Genomic DNA, 25150 nt, shown 5'->3' with positions numbered 1-25150 from the left:
GGAGCGTACACGTTGATCAGCCTCAGGGGAGCGTTCCTGTAGGTGACTTCAGCCACTAGGAGGCGCCCCCCCACCACCTCCTGAACTTGAGAGATGGTGAAGTCGCGCCCCTGCAGCAGAATAGCCAGGCCCCAGGAGCAACAGTCATTACCCCCCGACCAGATCCAGGCGCCGGACCATTTCCCGTACCTGCCGAGGTGCGGTATCCCGCACTCCTGCAGAAACAGGAGGTCCGCCTTGATGGTGGTCAGATAGGCCAACGTGGATACACATCTTGCGGTGGACTTGATGCTGCGCACATTAATGCTCGCAACTCATACCCCCATTGTGGGCAGTGACCGCAGTACCCTCCCCAAGTCCAAGGTCCAGCCCCTCTATCTGTCCCTTCATGCCCATTGCCCGGGCTAACTGCTGGACGCTCTCCGGGCTCAGGAAACCGTCCGTGCTGCCTTCCGGGTGGCATCCCCCCCGTTGTGGGCGCGGAGGCAGGAGGGTCCGGCTCTGGGTCAGGCTGGGGACGCACTGTCTCCTCCTTCCCGCCTGGAAGTTCTGGGGGGCCCTCCAGTGCCCCAGCGGCACTTGACTGGATGTCGGACGGAGCCTCAGGATGCCTCCCATCACCTGGAAGCGTGGTGCTGCTTTCCTTCTCCCTCGAGATCTTTAACTTCTGCTTCGGGCGGGCCCTCTCCGAATTCCCCTCGTCAGAGGAGCTCTTCTCGCCCCCCTGTAGCTGCCTTTTCCCGCCTGATGGCTGCGGTTCCTGGGCACGTCGACGCACCTTCCTCCTCGCTTTCCGGACCGTCGTCCACTCCCCTGGGTCGCCTGTCGCTGCCTCCATCGACTCTGGGTTGTCGGGGGGGCGGGGGGGGCGCGGAGCCTGCAGGGGTGCTTTGCTGGCCTCGGGCCCATCCTGCGGGGCTGGGCCCTCCTGCACGGCCTCGCCTTCCTGCACATTAGTGGGGACCTTGCTGGGCCCTGGTGCCTTCCTCTCCTCTGGGGGGGGCTGGCTCGCATTGCCCCTGCCGGCGACCTGGGTGTAGGTGGTCCCCCGCCGCGGGCATGCCCTATAGAGGTGGCCCGCTTCCCCACAAAGGTTGCAGCTTTTCTCTTGTGGGCAATCCTTTGCAAGGTGTCCCTCCTCCCTGCAGTTCCTGCAGATGGTGGCTTTGCAGTCGGCCGCCATGTCACCTGACCTACCACAGGCATGGCAGACTTTAGGTTGCCCTGCATAGGTCAGGTAGCCCTTGCTCCCACCGATCGCGAAGCTGGATGGTGGGTGTACGACGTTCCCATCCGCGCCCATCCTCAGCGTCACCTTGACCTGCCTCTTACTCGTCCAGATGCCAAAGGAGTCCATGATGTCAGTTAGGTCCCCTTCCACCTTCACGTACCTTCCGAGGAAGGTCAGGACATCAACTGCTGGCACATGCGGGTTGTACATGTGTACAGTCACCATACGGCCCCTCTGCGCTGGCATCACAAACAGCGGGACAGCGGTCAATACAGAGAGGGGGCCCTCACCTCCTTTCTCCTTGAAAACCTCCAGGAAGTGCTCGCAAAGCTTGGCACTCCTGAAGGTCACGTCGTAAAAACCTCCTCCGGGGAAATCCTGCAGGCAGTGAATGTCCGCAGCAGTGAACCCACAACAGTCCAACAGGACCCTCTTCACGAAGAAGGTGCGGTCCACAGGTGCACCTTCATCCACCTTCTTTACGGAAACACGGATGGTGCGCCGGACCCCCTGACCTGGGGCACGAGCACTTGCTGCAGCCATCGTTGCAGGCTGGCTGCTCCCCTGAACCAGCGTTAGGCCAAAGCCAGCATTAAGATCCACTGATCGCAAGGGTGCACAGCCAAACACTACATTGGACAAACAGGCAGAAAGCTAGCCACCAGGATACATGAACATCAACTAGCCACAAAACGACATGACCCACTATCACTCGTATCCTTACATACAGATAAGGAAGGACATCACTTTGATTGGGTCAACACATCCATCCTAGGACAAGCCAAACAGAGACACGCACGAGAATTCCTAGAAGCATGGCATTCCAACCGGAACTCCATTAACAAACACATTGATTTGGAGCCAATCTACCATCCCCTGAGAAAAAGAACAGGAAATGACATCACCAACCCAAGGAAACCTAACCAGGTAAATAGAAAGCGGGACATAACACCAGCGCTTCGCCGGAGGCTCACTGATGATGTTACCTCAAATAATGACGAAACATCTGGGAACAAACCTTCAAGATCAGCGAACCAGATTACATCTGGAACACAACAAAGACCCACTCTCTTGTGGACCGAGAGGAGGAGAGTGCTGTCTTGGAGGTGAAAGGAGGACGTCGGGTTGGCTGTGCACCCTTGCGACCGGTGGAGCTTAATGCTGGCTTCCGCCTAACGCTGGTTCAGGGGAGCAGCCAACCCGCAACGATGGCTGCGGCAAGTGCTCGTGCCCCAGGTCAGGGGGTCCGGAACACCATCCGTGTTTCTGTAAAGAAGGTGGATGAAGGTGCACCTGTGGACCGTACCTTCTTCATGAAGAGGGTCCTGTTGGACTGTTGTGGGTTCGCTGCTGCGGACATTTACTGCCTGCAGGATTTCCACGGAGGAGGTTTTTACGACGTGACCTTCAGGAGTGTCAAGCTTTGCGAGCGCTTCCTGGAGGTTTTCAAGGAGAAAGGAGGTGAGGGCCCCCTCTCTGTATTGACCGCTGTCCCGCTGTTTGTGATGCCAGCGCAGAGGGGCCGTATGGTGACTGTACACATGTACAACCCGCATGTGCCAGCAGTTGATGTCCTGACCTTCCTTGGATGGTACGTGAAGGTGGAAGGGGACCTAACTGACATCATGGACCCCTTTGGCATCTGGACGAGTAAGAGACAGGTCAAGGTGACGCTGAGGATGGGTGCGGACGGGAATGTCGTACACCCACCATCCAGCTTCGCGATCGGCGGGAGCAAGGTCTACCTGACCTATGCAGGGCAACCTAAAGTCTGCCATGCCTGTGGTAGGTCAGGTCACGTGGCGGCCGACTGCCAAGCCACCATCTGCAGGAATTGCAGGGAGGAGGGACACCTTGCAAAGGATTGCCCACAAGAGAAAAGCTGCAACCTTTGTGGGGAAGCGGGCCACCTCTATAGGGCATGCCCACAGCGGGGGACCACCTATGCCCAGGTCGCCGGCAGGGGCAATGCGGGGCCAGCGCCCCCAGAGGAGAGGAAGGCACCAGGGCCCAGCAAGGACCCCACTAATGAGCAGGAGGGCCAGGCCGCGCAGGAGGGCCCAGCCCCGCAGGATGGGCCCAAGGCCAGCAAAGCACCCCTGCAGGCTCCGCTCACCCCCCGACAACCCGGAGTCGATGGAGGCGGCGACAGGCGACCCAGGGGAGTGGACAACAGTCCGGAAAGCGAGGAGGAAGGCGCGTCGATGGGCCCAGGAACTGCAACCATCAGGCGGGAAGAGGCAGCTACAGGGGGGCTATAAGAGCTCCTCTGATGAGGGGATTCGGAGAGGGCCCACCCGAAGCAGAAGTTAAAGATCTCGAGGGAGAAGGAAAGCAGCACCACACTTCCAGGTGACGGGAGGCATCCTGAGGCTCCCTCTGACACCCAGTCAAGTGCCGCTGGGGCACTGGAGGGCCCCCAAGAACCTCCAGGCGGGAAGGAGGAAACAGCGCGTCCCCAGCCTGACCCGGAGCCGGACCCTCCTGCCTCCGCACACCTGATGGAGGGATGCCACCCGGAAGGCAGCACGGACGGTTTCCTGAGCCCGGAGAGCGTCCAGCGGTTAGCCCGGGCAATGGGCATGAAGGGACAGATAGAGGGGCTGGACCTTGGACTTGGGGAGGGTACTGCGGTCACTGCCCACAATGGGGGTATGAGTTGCGAGCATTAATGTGTGCAGTGTCAAGTCCACCGCAAGATGTGTATCCACGTTGGCCTACCTGACCACCATCGAGGCGGACCTCCTGTTTCTGCAGGACTGCGGGATACCGCACCTCGGCAGGTACGGGAAATGGTCCGTCGCCTGGACCTGTGGGCCTTCGATCTGGTCGGGGGGTAATGACTGTCGCCCCTCGGGCCTGGCTATTCTGCTGCGGGGGGGGCAACTTCACCATCTCTCAAGTTCAGGAGGTGGTGGGGCGGGCGCCTCCTAGTGGCTGACATCACCTATAGGAACGCTCCCCTGAGACTGATCAACGTGTACGCCCCAGCGGTACGGAGTGAGCGGTTGGCCGTCCTGCAGCGTCTTCCACCCCTGCTGGCTACGTCCAGGCCGGTCATCCTAGGCGGAGACTTCAACTGCATCATCGATGCAGATGGAAGATCCGGCGTGGGGACAGCGGGTAGGGGGAGTCAACTGGACGCCACGTCCAGATTCCTGATGGGCACGGTGAAGGACGCCAAGCTGCTCGACGTCTTCAGCACCCCTGCAGACGGAGCGCAGCAGAGGTACACCTGGTTGCGGCCAGACGGGTCTATCCGCTCAAGATAGACTTCCTGTTTGTGTCACGGATGTTCTCGGTCAGGTCCACCGGCATCGAGCCGGTGTTCTTCTCTGACCACTGCCTCCTGCTGGCCGACTGTCACTTACAGGACGACCAGCCGGCCGGCAAGTGGACGTGGAAGCTCAACACGACTCTGTTGACCCCAGAGAACGTCGAGGAGCTTAAGAGGGAGTACGCCGGTTGGAGAACCGTGAAATCCCTCTTTGAGTCTCCGGGCGACTGGTGGGAGACGGTGAAGGAGAACATCAAGAGGTCTTTGTCCTCAAGGGTGTTCAGAAGGCAAGAGAGAGGCGGGGAAAGCTGTCGCGACTCCAGAAAAGGGTGCAGAACCTGCTCCTTCTGCAGTTGATGGGGGTCGATGTCACGGAAGACCTCCGCGAGGTGAGGGGCCAGCAAGCCTCGCTCTTCGCCACGGAGGCATCCAGGATAATCTTCCGGTCCAGGGTCCGCTCCGTGGAGCAGGACGAGACGTGCTCGCATTTCTTCTTTCAGAAGGTGCACAAAGAGAGCTCTGAGCTTAGCAGGCTGAAGGAGGACAACGGCTCGGTGACGTCGTCTCGGCCCGACGTTTTGAGGATCAGCAGATCCTTCTATGCCGGACTGTACGACACGAAGCCCACGGACAGCACGGTCTCCGAGTCGTTCCTGTCGTCTATCACGGAGGTCTTAGACGACGGCACGAGGGAGTGGCTGGACCGGCCGATATCCCTGGACGAGCTGACCAGAGCCCTCAAGTCCTTGGAGAGGAATAGGACTCCCGGAAGCGACGGCTTACCGGTCGAGCTGTATTCCGCTCTGTGGGGCCTGGTCGGCCAGGACCTGCTGGAGGTGTACGATAGTGCGCTTCGGGCAGGGGAAATGTGCAAGTCCATGAGGAAGGGCATCATGACCCTCATTTACAAGAGGAAGGGCTAAGTGGGAAGAAATTAAGAATTGGCGTCCCATTTCACTTTTGAACGTGGACTACAAAATCCTGGCCACGGTCATAGCCAACCGGGTCAGGTCTGTCCTGGAGTCAGTGATTCACCCTGACCAAACCTGTGCTGTGCCGGGCAGGAAGATCGCTGAGAGCCTTGCGCTCATCAGGGATACGATTGCCTCCGTACAGGACAGGCGGGTAGACACCTGCCTCGTCAGCCTGGACCAGGAGAAGGCCTTCGACAGGGTCTCTCATGCTTACATGAGGGACGTCCTCTCCAAATTGGGGTTGGGGGAGGGCATCCGCAATTGGATCCGGCTGCTCTACGCCAACATCGTTAGCGCAGTCTCGATCAACGGGTGGGAATCAGACAGTTTTCCTGTTAGATCTGGAGTCAGGCAGGGCTGCCCGCTCTCTCCTGCCTTGTTCGTGTGCTGTGTGGAGCCCTTCGCCGCCTCCATCAGGAAGGACGTGAACCTGAAGGGCGTGACTATCCCAGGCAGCGGAGGCCTTCAGGTCAAGACCTCCCTGTACATGGACAACGTCGCCGTCTTCTGCACCGATCGTCGGTCGGTGAGTAGACTATTGGACATCTGCGGCCAGTTTGAACTGGCCTCGGGTGCCAAAGTCAATAGGGGTAAGAGCGAGGTCATGTTCTTCGGGAACTGGGACGACCGCTCCTTCATCCCCTTCACCGTCAGGACAGACTACCTGAAGGTGCTGGGTGTTTGCTTTGGTGGAGCTGGGGCGTGCACTAAGACTTGGGAGGAGCATATCACCAAATTGAAGCAGAAGCTGGGCAGGTGGACGCTCCGGTCCCTCTCCATCGCGGGTAAGAACCTAGTTGTCAGGTGCGAGGGGCTTTCGGTACTGTTGTATGTGGCGCAGGCCTGGCCTATTCCCTGGACCTGCGCCACTGCAGTCACCCGGGCCATCTTCCACTTCATTTGGGGGTCGAGGATGGACCGGGTCCGCAGGGACACCATGTACAAAGACCTGGAAAATTGGGGAAAGGGCATACCGAACGCCACCCTCGCCCTGACGCCTACCTTTGTGCGCGGCTGCATCAAGCTGTGCGTAGATCCTCAGTACGCAAACACCAAGTGTCACTACTTACTGAGGTTCTACCTGTCCCCGGTGTTGCGAAGGATGGGCCTGGCCTCGTTGCCGCGGAACGTTCCGAGTAGTTGGACCGTTCCGCACCACCTGTCCTTCGTGGAGAAATTTTTGAAAGGAAACTCCTTTGACCACAAGGCCATCAGGCAGTGGTCAGCATGTAGTATCCTCGAGACCCTTCGGGAAAAGGAGAGGGTGGATCCCGTCGTGTGGTTCCCCACGCAGACTGCCAAAGTCGTTTGGCAGAATGCCACATCGCCAGAACTTTCAAACAAGCACAAGGACATTGCTTGGCCGGCGGTGAGATGGGCTCTGCCAGTGAGATCCTTTATGCATGCCCAGAATCTCTGCACCATCGCACGCTGCCCTCGAGGTGGCTGCGGGGGGGACGAGACTTTCGATCACCTCCTTCTGGAGTGTGCCTATGCGCAGGAGGTCTGGAGGGGGATGCAGTGGTATTTGTCGAGGTTCGTCCCGAGCAGCTCCGTGACGCGGGACTCGGTCCTCTACGGGCAGTTGCCGGGGATGCACACCGAGACCAACATCAACTGCGCCTGGAGGACCATCAATGCGCTGAAAGACGCTCTTTGGTCTGCCCGCAACTTGCTGGCCTGCCAGCTGAAAGAACTGACCCCGCCCGAGTGTTGCAGACTGGCGCACTCCAAGGTCCAGGACTACGTGCTGAGGGACGCACTAAAGCTTGGGGCAGCCGGCACCAAGGCACGGTGGGGAAAGACCACGGTATGAAACCCCTCGTCCAGAATAGAAAAAAGGGCCCTATCTGGTAACTGGGCCCAGCTGGCGCCTTCCCCAACTGGTCAGGGGGCCAACGGGGACTGTGCGGGGTGACGACTGCCGGGGTATTTTCTTTGCTTTGTTTTTTTTTCTCTGCTTTGTTTTTTCCTTTAGTTGATGTATGTACCCCCTGGGTAACCCGGAGTGGCTTGCATGACTGTGTAAGTGTGTAAATATGTTTTATTTTTTGTACATCTTACGAATAAAGTATATTTTTTCAAATAAAAAAAAGTGACGAAACGTCTGAAAACGAACCTTCCAGCTCAGCGAGCAAACTCACATCCACAAGAATCTAACTTCAGGCACAGTCAATTAGGGGATAGCTATGAGAAGGGGGGCAGTCAACACAGGACTGAGTTAAAATTGTTAGATAGTAGGAACTGCTGGTGCTGGAGAATCTGCGATAACATGGTGTGAAGCTGGATGAACACAGCAGAAGAAGAGTCTTGACCCAAAACATCAATTTTCCTGCTCCTCTGAAGCTGCTTGGCCTGCTGTGTTCATCCAGCTTCACACTATGTTATCACAGGACTGAGGGTGTTGTAATCCTACCCACCGTCTCAGCTGACTTTCTTTACCTGTGATCCAAGCCTTAAGTTTAACAATGCTTGTCACCTGTGTATCTCTAATGACAATCAACAAACCAACAACATTAATCTCAGTTATTCATGTTGGTTGATGCCTTGATTCCAGTTAGTCTACATGGCACCAGGAAATATAGGTCCAAGACTGTGGGATTGCAGCATTCACATGTGAATTATGTTGCATGTGATTGGGCAACAGATTCACAAAAAATTGTCTAAAGCCCTTGAATAAGTATACTTTCACTTTACCGGTCTTCCATAAAATTGTGTGTTCGTGCAGACTCTAATTCCCAGTGTAAGAATCTTATGGGAATCTACCGCTAACCTTCCAACTGACTGCACCATCAACATATACAATTTGGCCTAAATTTGTAATCAATTCTATAAATCTTTAGAGAATATGAACTCTGTGCACTCATGTGGGTTTCAAATAACAGTTTTAACATTATTTTGCGTTAGATTTGGTTTCAGTTCTATTTTCCCAATTCCCCTCACTGAGGAATAGATCCTATTTATACCGCTCTCCTCTTGGTGTTCTTATGGGAATGTGCAGAGTAAAGTGCCAGAGTCCATGGGCTGTCAAACCACTCACTGAACAGGATGAATGACATTGTAGGAAGTTTGTTTTTTCCATGAAATATTTTTGTGCTGCTTTATGAAGGATAAACAAAAAGTGAGGCCTTGCAATAAAATGTCAAATAATTAAATTATTGACTGAGTCTTGACTTGGCCAACTGTGGCCGTGTCATAGGCTAAAATGCAAACATCTGAACACAAACTCTTTAGCTGCCAGTTTTAACAGCAGTGAGGAATGACTGGCCACTTACTGGATGGGACCTGGTCATTCCAATGTTTGATTCTGCCACTCATCAGCTTATTTCTTCACGTTCACTTGTTGGGGTAGTTGCTGTGTGCCTTGGTTTTATTTTAACTTTTCCATTTTGAACTCTTTGTTGGGAAATGGTAACTTTTCTTCCAGGTGCACCAGTTCTCTAACCAAAAGGGGAATAAAATTTGTTTTGTCAAGAGGTTATGCCCCATAGCACCCAGTGTTTCAGTGGCACAAGTGCCATTTTCAATCCAAAGTGACATCTAAGACATACATGCAAATTCTCACCGGTAGCTATTACCAGGCACTGTTTCGGTGAGGACTTTAGAGTGCACAAACACTCATCAGTTTAGCAGTGATTCAGTTATTCAAGTGGCTGAGTTTCTGTAAGTCTGAAGAGAAAAACCAGCATAAAGGTTGAGACGTGACTCAATCTGAGGTAAGTACTTTTACCAAAATGCTTGTGGGAACAAAAATACTTCAGTCAGGCTCAAGCTATTTTGTGCTCATTCCTCCATCATCACCCAAGCTGTGGTTATCTCTGTCTTCTTCACACTACCATTAATATATCAAAACTCTTTGGATATCCTAGACTACCATCAGCTTCCTCTGTAAGTTACTACTTCAACCCCCTTCAGCCCAGGATGAGACTTCCCAAATCCTGTGACTGGAACACTTCCATGACCAGGGCTACTTGATTTGAACACCATACCCGTGATACGGGACCTCAGCTCTGTGATCTGGAGCCTAATCCATCTTGCGTAAATCCTCTGGAGTAAAATTCTCCATCCCACGCCATCAGAAAGATGCGATGAAGAGTAATTGATTCTAAAATGTTTCCAGCAAGGAATTAAAGGAAAAGCTGGCCTGAAGCCTCTTACCCTTTGCCAGGCACTGGTTAGAGATTCAAAAAAACAGGAGTAATGCAACGGGATGGGAAAAACCTGCAAAAGAGCAAAAGGAGATGAAGCCAGAGAGGATAGAACTTTTTAAAAAGTGAAATTCTAGTTCCAGAGTGCCCTAGAGCGTACAAAAAGCATTCAATACAAATGAATGTTATTTCCCAGTAATTGCAAGATCACAAACTAATTACTGGTCAGAAAGGTCATTCAACACGCCTTTGTTCACCTGTACCCGAATATTCCTGCTGTTACAGCATTCAACGGCTCATTATTGAGTCATTGTGCTTTATTACCCATATATATCTGAAGCTACATGGTGTGAGATGAACTGTAATGCAGAAATACGGTCACAGCAGTTGTGCAGCATTTGAACAAAGTAGCTGGTCACTGTGAACAAAGCTGCTGTGATATTCATGTGATGCTGCCATTGTGGCAACATGGGGGATCGAAAGAGATGGAGTGGGCAGGGTTGGTGGTCACGGAGCTGTTACAACTGAGTCAGTATTCCAGGAAGATGCAGTCTTCAGCCCTGCACCATGCCTTTGCACATGATGTGTACGTGCTATTCTGCCCTGAGTTCCTTAAAATGCCCATAAGGGGGAATAAAGTGTAGAACTCAATTTGTGGTGATTTATTGCATCTGCCACTTGTGTGACTGGTGAGTAAACAACCTCATTAGCCTTCCTGATCCTGAGCTCGGACACATGAGTACAAATAGTGACCACAAACAGCACGCAGACACATTTAAAATTCCACAACCTGCTCCTATTAAGTAACACCAGGAGATATTTTGCATCTCCATGTAGAAAGTGATTTTTTTAAAGTCACTATGGTATTTAAATAGGGAGAAGATACTGAGGTTGGCTGTATAAATTGCTTCAGAGTTACAGTAAAATTCCACTAATAAACAGAGAAACAAAAATGAGTAAAATTTTGTATCAACTGATTGGCAGTTAGATTCAGTTGGAGCATTTCATTGTCAGTGAAGTGCTTTATACTTCAGTGGAAAAGCAAAAATTGATTGGACCCCTGAAACAACTACAATTTTTCAGTCTTTCTTCTTTAAAATTCAGATACAAATTCAGCCCAGACAACGGAAGGAGATGAACAAATTGTTATACTGCTTTTCTTAATTTCAAGTGATTGCAAAGCACTTTACAGCCATTGTTCTATCAGGCATGTAGCAGCCAATTTAGCCAGGCCTCCCAAATAGTCTGCTCCTCGGCTCCTTGATTTAAATCTGTCCAAGCTGAAAAATTATTCAGGTTTTTTTTTCTTATAATTAAAGTTACTGACTGGAATAAGCATGGATGTGACAAAACTGGCAGTTCATGTTCTTTGTTTCCTGGGAGAACCTTTGTTCAGCTGCACTACTTTTTGACCTTGCTCCAAGCACGTTGCATGTTTTGAAGGTACAATAGATGTTTGTTCCAAAGGTTGTCAAAACAGCCAGAAACAAAATCAAGTGCAATCTTTTCTGAAGAGAGGTGCTTTGTAATGTACAAAGTTTGCAAGATCATTGTTTTTGAGGTGTCCTTGTATTTTTTTTCTGGACTGACTGCATTGTCATTTGCCTGGAGACAATTTCCCCCACAGAAGATATGCTTATATATTCTGTAGTCATCAATGTGGGATACATGACTTACTCATTTAAATTGGAATTTTCTAGAGCATGGTCTCCATGCTGGTAAGCGCAGCACATTGGAGGATCACACTTTGTCAAATTCACATTCTGTCGAATTCTCAAGATGGACCCCGGGTGTCTTTGGAAGCATTCCAGCATGCAAATGTGGTACCGATGGCAGATCCAGGATTCTGGTTGGTGAGGCCAATGCCTATGGGAGTTTGATCCTTGCCTTCATGCCACTTCCAGGCACAAACATGCTCAAGAGCAGAACTTGTTTTTTGGATGCAGGTGTTGATATTGTTATCAGTAGTGTGCTCCCTTTTAATGGCACACCAGAGGTATGAGAATTTTACTTTTCACTTTGAGACTGATGCTATTAGTGGTTGTTCCCAGTGCTTCCTGGAATGTATCTGTATGAAACAGTCTTGGAGGCAAGGTGTTTTGACAAAATTTGAGAATTTGTTTGCCATGGTCTGGATGCACACTTTCTGTTGAATAGCTAGGACCCAGTCACCCATATCTACAATTTTGAATCTAGATTGACGTTGTCTGCGATGATGAGTAGTCAATTTTTAAAAGGATCCTTGTGAGAAGCAAGTGCTATGCTTGCCCCCACACCTCTTCCCTCACCCCCATCCCAGGCCCCGAGAAGACTGTTCACCTGCACATCTGCCAATGTGCTATACTGCATCTGCTGTACCCTGTTATGGCCTCCTCTACATCGGGGAAACCAAGCGGAGGCTTGGGGACCACTTTGCAGAACATCTATGCTCGGTTCGCAATAAACAACTGCACCTCCCAGCTGCGAACCATTTCAATGCCCCTTCCCACTCCTCTGACAACATGTCCATCATGGGCCTCCTGCAGTGCCACAACGATGCCACCCGAAGTTTACAGGAACAGCATCTCATATTCCACTTGGGAACCCTGCAGCCCAATGGTATCAATGTGGATTTCATAAGCTTCAAAACCTGCACCCCCCCCCCCCCCAACACCCCCACTGCATCCCAAAACCAGCCCAGCTCATCCCCGCCTCCCTAACCTGTTCTTCTCTCACCTATCCCCTCCTCCCACCTCAATCTGCATCTCCATTTCCTACCTACAAACCTCATCCCACCCCCTTGACCTGTCCATCCTCCCCGGACTGACCTATCTCCTCCCCATCTACGCTCACCTCTACAGGCTCCATCCCTTCCCCTTTAACTTGTCTGTCTCCTCTCCACCTATCTTCTTCTCTATCCATCTTCAATCTGCCTCCCCCTCTCTCCCCACTTATTTCAGAACCTCTCCCCATCCCCCTTTTCTGATGAAGGTCTCGACGCGAAACATCAGCTTTTGTGCTCCTCTGATGCTGCTTGGCGGCTTTGTTCATCCAGCTCCACACCTTGTTACCTTATGAGAATCTTTTCTGTGATTTTAACAAAAACATATTTATTGGTAATTGTCACATTTTGGATCTTTTCCATTTCCAGATACTGACTATTTAGCATCTTTGTAGATCGTATTCCTGGTCCCAGATAATCCAAATGATTTCTGTAAGTTTTTGTTAATAAACTATATTATTACACTTCCAAATCTCAGTTGGAAGGTCATCTGCACTGAGGGTTTCACGTTATTTGGGTGATTTATTGCCAGTATCAGCTCTTGACAGGAAGTGGGTATAAACAGGTTTGCTTTCTGTAGCTGTTGTTCAACTTGATTCAGACAATCTGCTGAGATATGAGTGTTTCTGTTGAGAACTTACTGACCCAGAAGGTTCTGGATTTATATCCCTGCCCAAAGACTTCAAAATTATTTAATCTGAATATGTCATAACAGTGTAGAGCTGGAGGAACACCCCAGGCCAGGCAGCATCAGAGGAGCAGGAAAGCTGACATTTTGATGTTGGGATCCTTCTTCAGAAATTCAGAAACCCTCTGCTGTCTGGCCTGCTGTGTTCCTCCAGCTCCACACTGTTACCTCTGACTCCAGCATCTGCAGTTCTTGCTGTCTCTTAATATGGATGGGTGTGAGGTTATCGATTTCGGTCAGTAGAAGGGCAACTTAATATCTAAATAAACAGGAACTTCAAAGTGCTTTGTTACAGAGGAATCTAGTTGTCTTTGTGTACGAATTGCAGAAAACAAGTACGTATTTACAGCGGCTAGTAAGAAAAGCAAATAGATGTTTTTGGCATTTATTACTAAAGAAAGAATGTTGCTGCAACTGTACAGGGTATTTTTGAGACCGCAACTGTAGTCTTGAGACAACTTTAGTCCCCATGCTTGAGTGGGGATGTAGTTGTACTGGAAGCAGTTCAGAGGAGGTTCACTCAGGTTTTTTTTAAATTCTAGCAATGAAGAGATTGAGCAGTTTAGGCTGAACTCTCTGGTTTAGAAGAAACGAAGGGACATTTGATTGCACTACATAAGTTGCCAAAGGAGATCTGATGTACTAGACATAAAAAGGATGTTTCTTCCTTGTGCAATTTAGAATAAGTGGTCATAGTTTGAAGAGGGGCAGCAGATTTAAAACTGAGGAGAAATTACTTCTCTCAAAGGGTCATGAATCTGTTGAATTCACTACCCTAGAGTGTGGTGGATGTTAAGACATTGAGTAAATTTAAGGAGGAGAACATGAGAGAGATTTTGAATTTGTAATGTGTGGAATGGTTGTGGTGAATTGACAAAAATGGAGTCAAAGTCCAGATGATCATTTCAAATGACAGAGCAATCTCAAGGTGCTGAATTGCCAATTCCTGCTCCTGGTTCTTATGGTCTTAAAATCCAGGCTGATGCTCCAGTGTAATTCTGAGAGTACTGCATCATCAGAGCTGCCATCACAGATTACATAATGATTATCACATTGCTGTCAGAAGTCGGATATGGTAGCAGAGTAATATTACTGTACTAATCTAGGGGCTTGAAAATATCAAATCCCACCTGCTAAAGACGTTGGAATTGTTTGATCAATTCCAATGTTAGTGTGACAGTAAGAACATAAGAATTCAGGCTCATTGTCAATGAGGCTGTTCAGCATCAAAGTACACATATCGTACTCCAACCCAATTTCCAATACAGCTCCAACGTAATAACCAGGTAAGCTTTTTGAGCGTTGGTTGAGAATTAATCATGGTTAACATTTAATATGAAATTAAAGTAGTATTAATCAATTGAACCTCCTGAACTGCTTCTACCACAAAATTACTTTCTCAGTCTTAAGCCAATTTGTATTGTATTTGGCACCACATCATTAAACCATCTCCAATTCAGCCTGGCCCGTGCTCTCTACTTTCATTAGAAGGATATATTGAAGGGAGAGGGTAAAACATAGATGTGCAAGAAGGAAACCTGAACGTGAGGGGTTAAGTTTTGAGATATTAGACAAATTAGACCTGTTTTCTCAAATTTGGAAGGTTAAGGGGTGATCTGATTGAAGTATTTAAGATATTAACAGGAAAAGACCTGTTAAAGCGTAGGGGAGAATAAAGATATGCTTTTTCCATTGGTTGAAGATCCTACAAACAGTGGGCATTGTCTGACAGTTGGGGCCAGACAATTCAGGACAGACATTGGGAAGCACTTCTACACACACACAGGGTGGTAGATATTTGGAACTCTGCTACAAATGGCAATGGATGCTGGATCAATTGTTTAATTTTCAATCTGAGATAAGTAAATCTTTAAGCACAGGTATTAGGGCTATGAGCCAAAAGTACACAGGCCACAGATCAGCCGTGATCATATTGAATGGTGGAACAGGCTTGACATGCTGAATGGCCTACAAATCATACAAAAGTTTTTTCTTTTATTGAAATGTAAAAACATAAAAAAAATTTGTTCATCCACTAGACGGGAATCTATGCCTGGCATGTCCTGGTCAAGGAGAGTGGATGGAAAGCAACCGGCTATGATAGACTTTTGAATCTCAGGTGATCTAAAGATACAAGGAGCGAGTGGGATGGTGAAATTGAATGGATAATGGATAACAACCAGCTGGACAAAAAACAACAATTAAATGAGGGATTTGTAATTGTGTGTACCTGTGGGGTAAAAGTAGCTTCTTCAATGCCACCAGAACCTCTGGATTTAAGTACAGTCCTGCATCTCTGCCAGAAAATGCTTTCACTTTATAATGCATCCCATCCGCAATGCTATAAACAACTGTCAGCTGGGCTGCAGGCAGATTTCCTGCCTTCGAATTGTGAAGATAATAAAGTGTGTGATTAATCCATTAACAGGTCACTGTAAGACCAGTTGCACTGGTTGATGTTATAGTATCACTTTTGGAGAATGGCAAATGAAGGAAACTGAGACTTATTAGGGTAATCACTTTGTTGACTGAATAAGTGAAATTACTTTTTTTTAAATGGAGAAATAGAGCAGTTGGCCACGTGGCTGCCCAAGCCTGTCCTATCATTCAGTATAATCCCAGGTGATATTCTGCTGCGATTTCACCATCCCACTCCTTCCTTGTGTCCTTTGATTTCCCCTGACATGCAAAAGCCTATCTATCGCAGCCCCCAGATCCAATACTCTTTGCAGGGTAAAATTTCAAATTGATGACAGGTTTCTTTCAGAAAGTTCACTTAGAATCATAGAATCTCGACAGTGTAGAAGCAATCTCTTCGACCTATTGAGTCCACTCTGCACCCCTGAGGAGGATCCCATTCACCTTATCCCTGTTACACTGTATTTCCACGGCTAATCCGCCTACCCTGCACATCTTTGGACTGTGGGAGGAAATCCATGCAGACACAGGGAGAAAGTGCAAACTCCATGCAGACAGTTGCCTGAAGCTGGAATCAAATGCAGGTCCCTGTTGCTGTGAGGCAGGAGTGCTAGCCCCAGAACCACCATTCTGCCCCATTTCAATCAATGCTGCTTCATTTCAATACAAAATGATCACTTTTTTTTAAAGCTGTGCTCATGTTCTACATTTCCCAGTTAGGGAAAATGCAGCCCTAATGTCCACCCAGTAGTAACACGCCCTGAGCAACAACAGCAAATGTTTCTAACTTATACAGATAAACCGCGGCTTTGGTCTTTTAAACCTCGAAGATCAAAGCCTCCTCTGCCATTTTGTGGATTCATGTTAAGCCCTGTCCCATTGAATCCTTGAGTCCTCAGTCATTGGCTTAGGCTGTACCACTGTACTGAACATCAACATCCTATTCAGTACCCGGTCAAACTTTCACTTACAACATACAGTACAAAGATAATTTCACCTCTGCCCACCTTTGCCCTAATCTTTTCATTCCCCTGCCCATACACTAAAACTCACCAAATCTTCCCCTACCTGCATTCAGCCCCGTGGCAACTTACAATGATATTTCATACACTAATGAATCTTTTCAAATATAAGTACAAAGTTTCTTCCTTTGATATCTTGATTGCCTCCAACTCCATAACCTTCCCAGAAATATCCACTCCACCAATTTGTGCTTCACCCATCCTAACCCTCTTTTAGTTCCACCTTGTGAACAATTAGCTACAAACAAACTCATTCCAGCTGTTGAGGGGCCAGGTGCAAGGGATCATACATACCCGCCAAAGTCAAAAGTAAGATAATTTGAATAAAAAAGACATTTCTTTACACACACACATATCAGGCTAAGGAACCTATTTCCAGGATTAGTAGTTGAGACAGAGCCTATGACAACCTTCAAGATTGCAAACATAGTCCAATGTTTCCTGTATATGTATACTTTCTTATCTGTATGCTTGTGTTGTGCAAATGGGATATACAGAAGACAACTTAGTTTAACCTGCCAAACTACAGGTGTCAGAGTTGTAACTTCCTGTGTCAGTTCTGAATGGGTCAAATTTCATAAAACAGCAAAACAAGATAAATTACAAACATTTCTTCAAAAATTTGACGGGAAAAACATCTGAGGACTTTGCAAGTCTGCTGCAGTTGCATACTCCATTTTTAAAAAAATACTTACTACTTTAGCCCCGATAGTACCTGTGGAGAATGCATTTCCTTTTTGATCAGCAATGGATAAAGTAAACATTACAGGATGAGTTTACTGAAACGACATACAGCCTACACAGGTGTATGAAGAGCAGTATTTTGTCTCCAATTACTCAATCGATTTGCCCTCCCATCTAGTTACATTCTGCACTTAACACAAAATGTACTTACGACTCTCCAGAGTTGTGACTTTTAATTAAAAGCCCTTTTTGCTGTATTAGAGGACATCACACAAATCTCTGTACAAATGTGTACAGTAGTGGTGTGTTCTCACTAATCCTACACTGCAGTACAACCCTGCTTCTCTTTTGTTGCTAAACATTATTTCCAACTTCATAAAAAATCTCCATTCACATTTTTAAAAGGAATAACATTTTTTTAAAAACTTAACACTGGGGACTGCACTGAAGAGTAAGAGGTCAACTGAAGGATAATATTACAGGTTATGTCCTGCAGCATTTAGTTCTTTGCACTGGAAGTCGAGGCTATTATTGTAAATAGTTGATCAAAAAAAACTGCAAGACGATCTTATTTTGCTGGTCCTTCGTCCTGATCAAATGGTGTCACCTTTAGATCTAACAACATACTGCCTGCCAGTAGACTATTGTCTGGGGCCACTGACAACAAAGTGAAAGGGTTGGTTGGTAGGCTAACAGATATTTTTAAAAAATCATAACTCGGCTTCTTCTAAGTTTTGAAATAAAGCTGAACTCGCCACATCAATGTGTTCATTTTTAAACCGAAGCTGATGGTACACCATTTCACTTGGATCTCCAGCAGTTAAAATGGCTGCAGATGTGCAGGTGGCTTTGATGATTACATTAGATTTTCAAAAGACCAGGATAAATGTTCTTTCATCCTCTCTGCAGTTACAAGCCATTTCAATGTCAGCTTCATGCATCTCCCACCTCTCCAGAGTTCTCTACTCCAAATGTTCAAATCTTTTACCTTTTTATTACGATCAAACAGGTGTGACAAAAGGCTCACCCATAAATAGCACAAGCAATTTAACACCCTGTAACATCCCACGGTAAAACATTCTGCGCTGATCACAGCGGGAACAAATCATTTGCTTTTATGTAGCAAATCTGAAGAACTAAGTGATATTATCATTGACCAGCCAAAGTTTTAATATATACACTGATCGCAGTCACAGGTCGTGACAGTGTGTGAATTTCTAATAGATTAGGAATTCCAATGCTTGCAAAGCACTAAATATTTAAAAATGTATCCTGATGAATCCACAAAATTAGTTAATATCAGCAGTTTTCCATCATCTTAATTAACTTCATGGTAGTGGTGATATATAGGTACACACATGAACCCAACTTTTAATTATGTTCTACAATATCACTATCACATTATGATATATATACTTTTCTAACTATTATTTTACTGAAGGTGTTAACTCACTAAGTGTTGAATACCCCCAAGTAGCTCTCGCTCAAGTATAGACTCTTCTAAAGCATGAGGATCAATTGCAAATCTGTGATTTCTTGCTTTACTCCAATTGTCCTAAAATTCATGTTGAAAAGATGTTCGCAATGTATTAGGCCTTTGAGGGAACTGTGGCATAGTTTATTCATTCTTTCTTTGGCCTTGACAAGATGGATGTAGGGGGATGTTTCCTCTTAAGTCCAGGATTAGGGGCTCTGTTATAAATTAATTATCCCGCTTCAGAATAGAGAGGAGAAAAGGAATCTTGTGGTGTAGTGGGAGCGTCCCTGCCACTGATATATTGGTGTCTTTGCTCAAGCTTCAACTGTTCCAAAACTGTGTAATAACATCTTTGAACAGGTTGATTAGAAAATATCTACAATGGAGATCAAGAAAATGTTTTACACAGTTCTACAACTTACAAAATGTCTTAAGGTAAAGGTAAATTCTTGTTAGGCAAGGGAATCAAAGGTTCAAGGCGGGATGGAAATGTAACATTCGAAATACTAACAGATCAGCTATAATCTTATTGAATGGTGGAGCAGGCTTGAGGGTCTGAATGGTCTACTTCTATTTCCTAAGTTCATGTTCAAACCTAGATCTCATTTAATATAGCAACTGTATCGGTGGATTCTATTAGTCATTGTGTTCAATATTGTTGGTATTTAAAAATGGTTTATGTATAAAGTGTGCATCATTGCATGTATTTACTTTGAAATCTATTACTGCATCGTTTGTACATGCCATTAACTCAGTAACAGGTGACATTATCTGTTTTTTCAATCACTTACAAAAAACAGTTTATTACAACTTTGAGTTGCACAAGTATCTGAAATAGGAGGGATTGTATTCTTAACAAAATTTTGGAATTTCTTGCTGTTTTTGAAAGTTTTCCAAGTGCCTGTAAAGTGACCAATGGCATTTGCAGAAGGGAGTTATACTTTTTATTTGCAATGAAGAGAAGGGATTGCATTTAGAATCTTTCATGGCCTTCAGATGTCACAAGGTGCATAACAGCCAATATCTTTGGAAATGTGATTACTTTTGCCATACAGAAAATGTGGCAACTAAGTGTGCATAGCAATATACCACAACATGGTAAGATATGATAACCTGATGTTATGATGTTGAATGACAAATTAATATTGAGAACACAAGAGCTGACTTCACAGCACTATCTGAAGGAAGAAAAACTGTGTGGTCTTTTACATTCACCCAAGGAGATAGATGATCAATTTAACATCTTATTCCAAAGACAGCATTTCCAGCAGAGTAACACTCTGTCCATACTACCCTCAAATATCATCGTTGAATTGTAGACATTAGCCTGAGTGGTACTTAAATGCATAGACAATGATTTAGACAATTGTGTTGCCAACTGAGCTCACAGCTGAGAAGTTCTTTACAAGAAATGATGACAAATCAGAATAACACATCTGATCGTATAAGAACGAAAATACAAATCAGATATAGAACTAGGCTTCTGACATAGAAATGCATGGTGCACTTCTACCTATCCTGTTGCGTTATGCATTGAGAATGATACAGAATTTCAATCTTAGTCTCATTAACTGTGTTAAACTCTGCTGAGATGGGATTAAGCATGTATTAAACTTCTGCAAATGTCAAGAGTTGCTTGAGCAAAGTTGGTTGAACCAATGACTGATGTGCATTCTGCAGGCTAAAGTTAATGGGTGGAACAATGATGTTTTTAACTGGCTGAAGAGCTGGTGGCAACCTCATCATGCCAATTTTTGGAAACTTTAATAGGACTTACAGTCCTGCTGTTGGGGGTTCACAGGGCCTTCAGGATTAAAACCCTCCCTCTCAGAGCTGCCAGGTAATGGCATGGATTCTAGCTCCTTATATCCAGCAGTGTCGCCATAAGCAGTGGCCCCTGGTGGAAAGGTATGAGGCCTTGATCCAGAAGTAGCAATTGATGCCCTGGAACAGTTGGGACTATTCAGATCGACTCCAGAAAGATGGGAAAGGTGGCGGGGAGGGTGCAGAAAGGAGGTCAGGGTGGATGGCACAGGGAATCTTCCTGTGGGCCATCCTTATCACCTAAAGGACATTCTGTTGGGCTCAGGATAGCGAGACTGAAGGGCCCACTGCCCCTGTATGCGGGGAGGGTGCTAGATTTATTTGGCAGCCGCTACATGAAATGTATATATTTTTTCTGAGGCCTTTTAATTGTTCTTTGGAGAATCTCATTTGGTGAAGGATGGGAAAAGTGACCTCAAACTTTTCAACCCCTTACTTAATCTTGGGTGACGTGGAGGTGGTTGGGTGAGGTGTTAAGGGTGTGTGAAAGATTGGGAAGGCAATAAGTTCTCCACCACATGCCTTTTCAACAATTAAATGTCTTCCCTTGCAGTCGATGTTACACTCCAAACTTGTATTTGTGGAGAGTCTGTCCTTTAACTCCTACAGCGCTCCAGTGAAGCCCAAAGCAAACTGGAGGAAGAGCACCTCCTTTTCTGACTAGATATTTCACAGCCTTCTAGACTTGACATAATGACTTCCCAAATGTAATTCCCAATAATCAGGAATCCTAATCCCTGGCCATCCTAATGCATTGGCTCCACACTGGCTGTGCACCTCCCTGCCTCAGAAATCACTGACCACCTCACACCTATCCTTTTTTGATGCAGGTTACAGGGAAGCAATTGGGATGTTGTAAAATGAGGGAAATCTTTGTCTCAAATAAGGGTATCTCTGATAATTTACTTGCATCGTTCCTTATCCACATCCCAAATCACCCTCCTACTCTGATTCCTTCCATGTTTTGAAATGAAAAATATCTTTCATTCCCATTGTACTTTCATCTTCTGTTTTCTATGACATTTCTGTAGCTACTGATCTGCTTAACCATACCCTCACTTTTAACCACCCTTTATTCCCCATTGAAATCATTACATGCTCCCAACTTGGCTTTTACCGCAGTAGCACTGTCAGCTGAACTTTCTGAAGTCCAGGAAATACAGGCTTGAATGGATGGCCTGCTGCCTCAGGGACAGATTGGCGACTGACATGGAGAACCATACAAGCACAGTCAGGAGCTGCTGGAGAAAAGTACACACCTACAAGCTATTATCCTAACCATTGGACCTCAGGACTAAAGGCATGGCAACAGGAGGTGGGGAACCTGGTTTGGACCCCAGATGCAACCCCCTCTTCTTCACAAGAAGATAAGGCAGTGCCACACACAGGACACTCCAGAAGTGACTGGATCATCCATCTGTACCCTGCCTGCAGCTCCATCTGCCCTCCTGCAACAACCCCACCCCTGTCCAATCCTTGGATTTTACATTGAAAAGGGTTCAATGGACATACATACACCTGGGATCGTCTGGCCAATCCTTCAGGGCCATTGGGCTCCAGTACTGACAAGGCTTCCTCCATTTACACTGTGGGAACAGGGACTACTCAGACATAATGTAAGGGAGATGAAGAAGAAAACTTGTTGAGGGAATTTTGATAGGGTGGGTGATGATACACTATCGATTATCTGTTACTGTCAACAAAATTATATTTGTTTTTTTCATACTGAACAGCCACGAATGTAACTGTGCCAGTATGATGCCGAACTTTGTGCACAGGATGTACCGTGGATTGACGTCTGTGTTGAAAGCCTACTGCAACAAGTGGACATGAGATGATCAGGCCATACAGAGGACATTAGTCAATGAGATCGGTGCTACTGTGACAATTAATAGCAGTTACATAGTTGTCAATTGGCTCGATTTTTAATTTTCTAACTTTTGTTAGATTCAAATCCTCATCAGAGGATAATAAAGTCTTACAGCACAAAGAAATTCCTTTCAGCCCAAACTGGTCCATGCCGACAAGATGTCCTAAACAAATCTCTCGTCCCATTTGCCAGCATTTGGCCCATATCCCTCTAAACCCTCCTTATTGGTGTAACCATCAGATACCTTCTTAAATGTTTTAATTGTCTAGCCTCCACCCCTTCCTCTGGCAGCTCATTCTCTACATGCACTACCTCTGTGTGAAAAAGTTCCCCCTTGGATCCCTTTTCAAATCTTTCCACTCTCACTATAAACCTATGCCCTTTAGGTTTGGACCCCAAAACCCTGGGAGAAAGACCTTGGCTATTCACTGTCTCTACGCCCCTCATGATTTTACAAACTTCCACAAGGTCACAAATAATGGGATAATAAACTTGGGAGTACGAGGAATTGAGGTGGGGATTGAGAATCTCTGGGATAAGAGAATCTGTTTGTTGCAGAGGGTGAGGGAGGAAAGAAGCGAAGATTATGGGGGGAGAAAATGCAAATCTCAGGTAAAGGAGTATAGCCTTGGACTAAATGTATCTTATTTTTCAGTGATATTAATCATTGATGTTCAATACAAACATGAATAAGTAAATAAAGGAACTTGCAAAGAAAAATTACATGGACAATAAAATGTAATCAAGCCTGCTTTTATTTTGTTAGCAGGCATTGGCAGTTGGTGGTGATCAGGAAGCAGCTAATTATATTCCAGCACTTTAGTTTCAAGTTATTTGTGAAAAAATAAAATAGGAAAAGAAGCTATAATTACATCAGGAGTAAGTGTCTTGAAGATGTCAACAACCTGTATTTAGTTTGCTCAACTGTCTCCTTACATTGGTCTAAAAGTTAAATTTTATTTCTTCATGGCATTTAGTAAGAGAAGTATACAATAGGTATATTTCAATAAAGCTGTTAATGACTGGGACAAGTGTGCAATCTTCCAAATGGAGAACTCGACCCTTGTTGCTATTTCTGATATGAAGGGCATTATTATACCGCATTTAGTGGGCCGGTGACAGTTTAATAGCATGTCCAGCCTCTACTGTGAAAAAACGCTTAGCAGTAATATCTGAAAGTATGTCATTCTACATCTGTCTAGAGACAGTCCTTTTTTGGATGGATTAAGCTTTATGGTAGAAATAACAGTGAGGTTAATGGTAAAAATCTGACAACTTCAAAGCATCACAATGTACAGTTCCATGTAGGAAACGTGAAGATGCCCTCTGAGATTCCTACTCCTGCAACATCCACAAGACATCAAGAGACTCACCTTTAAAAATTGAGTTGGCATTAAATTTCTGCTTTTACTTCAATATGAGCTAAACTGTTCATAATATTTAAGGATTGCACATTCCTTTGAAAATACTTATTGTGTGAAACCAAATAACCTCTCTGGCACTGAAAATAGTTTCTTACAAATGTAGAGTCTCATTCCTTCAGGTTTTATTTAATTGTGGAAATATTTTGAAAATACATGCATTAGGTTTTTTTCAACTATTTTATCTCTCTCAATCACTTCCTTTTTTATATTTTCAGTTCTATCAATGAGTTGCTTATTTAACTCTGTATTCTGTCCCTATTTTCCTGGTTGAGATTCTATAGTGTTCACTATTAATTTCCAATTGATTTTTTAATGAGAGATGCAGAGATTCTTGGTGCTGTTTCCATAGTTTCTAGATGCACTGTGGAGAGAGTTGTGGTGTTGGCCTTGTTGAATGTTTGTCTGACAGGAACGTCAAATATAAAAGTACTTTACAGTTTCTCAGCAAGTGCACATCTGCGAATGGTTTGTTTGCCAATGATCACAAAATCCAAAATTTTAAGGCAAAGAATCGAAGTACATGTGGTTATGGATCTGATGCTGGTAGGGATTTGACCATTTGGGAGCCTTTAAGTGTACCAAACAAGCATAATTCTGGTGAGTTTAAAAAAATGGATTTACTGGAACCTAAGTGCCTTAGTTTAATGGAACCTTGAAGACGAGATATTCATCTCACTAAAGCTTAAAAATTTTATGCTTTGTAGACATTTTCACTAAGTGCTCAGATGTACAAACTGTTCTACATGTCTAAGTTTCTCATGTGAAAGGTATAGATTAAAGAAAGTGCTGCCAAGCCCAGGAATGCCACAAGTGTTGATGTTTTTTTTAAAATCATGAATGAAGACTTTAGTTATTTTCTATTATTCTTAACAGATGGTTGTTAAACATGGGGTATTATAATGCCCATTTTACTGGTGCTTATTAACCAGAAAAAAGTTTTAAAACATTTTAAGTGATTTATTATTGTAATCTTTTAGTGTCTGAGTGATGTGGGCTGTCCAGAAACTTGCAGCAGAATTGGACAAGGAATCCAGCAAGACCTATCGCAACATCAGAAGCAACTTGCTGCATCTCTTTACACATTTTTCAAGTGTTGAGATGAGTTTCTTACTAGGTAGTAGTGAATTGCCAATTAAAGCACTTAAGCCATACTCCTCCTTTTCAATGAGGCAATTCACCTCCTTAATATTCAGCTTCCTAGTTTTCCAAATGCACTGAACAAGCAAGATTTTTGAGAATTCTCAATATGGAAGTTGGAATGTGTGCTGGAAGCTGTCAGCTCACCACTGGCTGTGAGGAGCATCTGTGTTACTCCAGTATACAGCATCTCAGGGCATGATCCATGAGAACCA

This window comes from Stegostoma tigrinum, chromosome 31 (assembly GCF_030684315.1).
Source record: "Stegostoma tigrinum isolate sSteTig4 chromosome 31, sSteTig4.hap1, whole genome shotgun sequence".
In the NCBI taxonomy this organism is placed as follows: domain Eukaryota; kingdom Metazoa; phylum Chordata; class Chondrichthyes; order Orectolobiformes; family Stegostomatidae; genus Stegostoma; species Stegostoma tigrinum.
Note: the sequence above shows the minus strand (reverse complement) of the source record.